This window comes from Priapulus caudatus, unplaced genomic scaffold, assembly GCF_000485595.1.
Source record: "Priapulus caudatus unplaced genomic scaffold, Priapulus_caudatus-5.0.1 Scaffold4722, whole genome shotgun sequence".
Classification (NCBI taxonomy): Eukaryota; Metazoa; Priapulida; class Priapulimorpha; order Priapulimorphida; family Priapulidae; genus Priapulus; species Priapulus caudatus.
In genome coordinates this window covers 3,715-8,607 of record NW_014581783.1, presented here as the reverse complement: position 1 = coordinate 8,607, position 4,893 = coordinate 3,715, and the positions used below count along the sequence as shown (strand labels likewise).

General features: G+C 46.8%; 1 long non-coding RNA gene across 1 annotated transcript; it reads left to right on the top strand.

Moving 5' to 3' along the window:
- The first annotated feature begins 1,324 nt into the window (after positions 1–1,324).
- LOC106819837 lies at positions 1,325–4,077 on the top strand. Its single transcript, XR_001395504.1, has 2 exons — positions 1,325–1,451; positions 1,847–4,077. It is a non-coding gene; the product is annotated as an uncharacterized LOC106819837 (long non-coding RNA).
- Positions 4,078–4,893: the final 816 nt, after the last annotated feature.

Here is a 4,893-nt window from a genome sequence, read left to right as displayed (position 1 = left end):
TCGTCGATGACCACCCCCAGGGGGCGCCGGATTCGGACGACGTGTCGCCAAAGAGGCTGCACATCGACGAGGGGTCAGAGGTCAGGCGATCATGCCGGCGAGCAGCGCTTGCAGCAGCGCCTTCCGCTGCTCCAGCAGCTCAAGGTCCAGCTCTTGCTCGGCACGACTACGGCTCGGCATCCGACGACGAGGAGGGAGCGCTCGCCGATGACCACCCCAGGGGGCGCCGGATTCGGACGACGTGTCGCCGAAGAGGCTGCGCATCGACGAGGGGTCAGAGGTCGGCGAGCAAGAGCCGAATCTTGAGCTGCTGGAGCAGCAGAAGGCGCTAGTGCCGGCGAGCTGCGCCTGCAGCAGCATCGGCATGATCGCGCACAACTACGACACGGCATCCGACGACGAGGAGGGAGAGCTCGACCGTATCGGCAGGGGGGGGTTGGTAGGAGCGGAAAATGATCCCGACACAAATAAATTACACGTGCTAACCACAGCACGTCTGAAAGTCCAGTGTGGCCACCCCTAGGGTCACTACAGGATTTTTTGCTACGAACGTTTTTGGCTTGTGAACGAACGAACGAACGATCACGCTCGAGAGAGCGCACACACACCATCGGAGGGAGAGCCACCCACGAGCAGGACGACGCCCGAGAAGGTATCACCCCCTATACTGAGGGAGGGGCGAGGAGCTATAGCCTGCACACAACAGGGAGACACACTGCTAACCCACGAACTCGCGCCGAGCCGCGGAGCACACGACGGGGAGAGACAGAGACGGCTACAATATTAACCGTAGAATAGCTAAGAGTTAATGTAGTGACGTAGATATCGAATAAATTAACCTAGTATAAAAACCCAGCGACACGGGTCGTTTAACTTAAGCAACATCACGTCATAGTTATTTTTAGTTCAAGGTAACATGAGCAGTGAGCGACACGGGTCGCTTAACGTAGCATAACGTCATGGTTATTTTAGTTGTGCCACTATTAAATCTGTGCCATACCTTTAGCATTGGCGAGCCGAACACGTTGCGTGCACGTGGCAGCAGCGGTATGGCACAAAGCGTGCAGATGACACTTTAGTACCAATAGAAGGCTGTTCGACGAGGTCTTCGAGAAACTCCCATCGACGCCTCCACCATATCTACAAAGACTCCGACCGCCGTTCTCACGCTAGAGAAGGAAGTCTCACTTTCAGTTGTCCATAAAATTCTGTAGAAGGACACGTCTTGCACCACCATCGGCAACAAGGCCTTGACCACGCTCAGGCCATGCATTCCTCCAGTTGTACAAATACCGAACAGTTTCGACAAGAAGACAGACACGGTTCCACGGTGCCTGACAGCTCCCGACGCTGTCAGCACCAGCTAAGTTCCGCTGATCTCACCTGCTCGCTGCTACCGTTTCCGCCGGACACCGCCAGGACCTGCCTGCGATCTGCATGACTCCACGCTCGTAAATATGTACTCTGCATTTGTAAACCAGTCGCTATGTTGGTATGTGCTTGGTGTATGTTAGCCTGCATAAGCATTATTGGTCTGCGTAGCAATTTGTAATGCGTATTCGCGTATGTGCCTACGGACCTTACACTTTATAAACGATATGTAAACTATTGTACGCGTTTCGTATTTGTGTGCTGCTTGTCTATGCATCGTATAATTATGCAACGTATGTAGCTTTATAGCATGTTCTACTTAGCCACTGTTTGTTAAGCGCACAATGTTTGATTGTAACCGGGACTGTTCTCGTATTAAACGATTGATATCAACCTTCCCTATATTGGCGCCGTGACAAACAGCAGATTGCCAAACAGTATGGTATAGCGCTTAACCGTGTGATTTTACTCCTAGATTTTCCTTGCTCTGCAACCACACAGCGTTCTGCACTACGGCAGCAACACTTTGATGATGAGTCATATGTAAGTTCAATGCTTTATTTTCTATTAACTAGTTTACGTAATGCTCACTTGCTGCGACAAATATTACCATTATTACAGTATGGCATCAAAGCGTGCTACACCTGCACCATGCAAAATGGTTGTTGAATTTAGACGATAGATATGATTAATGAGATAGATGGAGATAAGACACAGGTTTCTAGATAAAGAGGCTGTGTCAGACACTGAATATAGTTATACTGATTTATGATTATGATAATGGAGCCATTGACGCTCGTTTGTACACTATGGAGCGATGAGAGCTCGCTTGTACACTATGGAGCCATGAGAGCTCGCTTGTACACTATAGAGCCATGAGAGCTCGCTTGTACACTATGGAGCCATGAAAGCTCGTTTGTACACTATGGAGCCATGAGAGCTCGCTTGTACACTATGGAGCCATGAGAGCTCGTTTGTAAACGATATTAAACACACACCCTACAAAGAGTCTGAACATAGTCTTTTATCTCTTGTATCCCTTGTATCTTTTCTACACTAAGAGAATCCCCTGATGAGATGCCTATGCCATATGATAATTGTGCCCACATCTGCTAACCTAACCATGCCGAGACCTCGGTAGTATTGGCGCATTACGAAGAGCATTATGTAATCTACTGGATAGCGTTGAATTCTGATGACAATAGTATTTACTAGTTAAAATATGGATTCTGATTTTATTCACTGTTTCTCGAGTAACGCTTCATGATATTTTGTATGATTGCTGTTATATGATGCACGAATGTTTTCTTTTTAAATTACGCGTTAGTTGCGCTTATAGCGTAGCATTATAGTTCAACTGTTCTCGATTAGTATTAGTATAACGATTAAGTTTTTTTGTGTAATGGTGAAATTTCAATGCCGCAGCGGTATCAAGATTTATCTATTTAATATATGTTTCTATACGTTGCTATCCATAGAACTATTGAAAGTGCGAGGGTAGTGTAGTGACGTAGATATCGAATAAATTAACCTCGTATAAAAACCCAGCGACATGGGTTGTTTAACTTAAAAGCAACATCACGTCATAGTTATTTTTAGTTCAAGGTAACATGAGCAGCGAGCGACACGGGTCGCTTAACGTAGCATAACGTCATGGTTATTTTAGTTGACAAATGTCAGTCAAGGTAACAGGTGAAAGTTGCACCACGAACATCCCAAGAAACTGAGTCACTAGAACCCGAGTAAAAATTACGACCCGCTCAAGGTGACGACTGCTACGAGTCTTATGACAAGCCGCGCACGCCGGGCGTGCGTGACACAGCGGGACCTCTAACACCGGTGTCGCACAACCCAACCAGGGTCAAATCTGTGCCATACCTACAGCATTGGCGAGCCGAACACGTTGCGTGCACGTGGCAGCAGCGGTATGGCACAAAGCGTGCCGATGACACTTTATAGTACCAATAGAAGGCTGTTCGACGAGGGCTTCGAGAAACTCCCATCGACTCCTCCACCATATCTACAAAGACTCTGACCGCCGTTCTCACGCTAGAGAAGGAAGTCTCACCTTCAGTTGTCCATAAAATTCTGTAGAAGGACACGTCTTGCACCACCATCGTCAACAAGGCCTTGACCACGCTCAGGCCATGCATTCCTCCAGTTGTATAAATACCAAACAGTTTCGACGAGAAGACAGTCACAGTTCCACGGTGCTGACAGTTCACGTCGCTGCTAGCACCTACTGAGCTCACCTGCCGATCGCTGCTACCGTTGCCGCCGCCAACTGACAAGAGGACCCGCCTGCGAAGTCGTAAGATATGAAACACTTGTAACGCGTCATTGATTGTTGGCTTGCGTGGCCACATATGTACTGTATGTGTTTAGAATGATGTTGTTCATTAAAGAATAGAGTTACCGTAGTAATTACGTGGTTATAGCATTAATTATACTGTCTGTGGCTTAAGTGCTATTTGCACACGTATCTGTTGTACACGAACCTGGTCAGACTATAAGATCACACGTGCCTGTTACACGAGCTACACTATATATTAAGTTAAACGTGTAATCACCTAACGAGGTAACGTAAACGTGACATGAGTAAATATATATATATATATCTCTACGCTATATTTGAGATGCGTGCAGTGAACGTTTATTCATGTTATTCGTAAACAATGAATAAAACCATCCGTTGTATAAAGACTATCTAAGGACTTGCGTTCATTTCACTCTGGGGTTTTTCTTGGCTAACGCTCCATTAGGAGTGTTCCCAACTTTGATATCATTAATGATTAATGATTGATAATCCTAATCCTAACCCTAAATTCCTAATCTAAATGACATTAAACCACAAACAACAACAAGTGTGACTTCAATAAACAAGGGAAATTCGTCATTTACTGGCCTTAGAATACCTACGATTTACTACGCGTAACTCAACCAACGAGCTCAAATCGTACACAGTACATTCGCCTAGCATTGTGCGAAATCGTTTCCTCGTATACATACGCAATCCGGAGATGCAGACTAAAACGTATGACACGATTATCCATTCTGTTGCCATCAATCCGAATGTATTTTCGACCTAACTCGAAACAAAAGGCAGCTACTATCCACAGCTTACTCTCTCGGCGAGGCGGTGATCGCATGATCGTCCGTCCGTCCATGCGAGCGTCCGTCCGTCAACAGTTGGGCACAAATCTTAACCGCTCGACGTAGGGTTACGATATTCGGGACGTGGGGGGGGGGTATCCGAAAACGAGTTGGGATGTCGACGCTGGGGGTCAAAGGTCAAGAGGTGTAAAAGAAGGGGGAACATTCACTCCTTAACTTAAGGTATAGGGAGGAAATGCAGAATTGCGGCACAAATCTAAACGGCTCGACCTAGGCTCGTGATAGTCGGTGTATAGCATCATGGTAGGAAAAACCATCACTGTGCCAAAATTGGAGGTCACAGGTCAAAGGTCAATGGGGCACAGGGCAGATTTTAGACATTTTCTGAGGACATGGTCTGACGGAGCG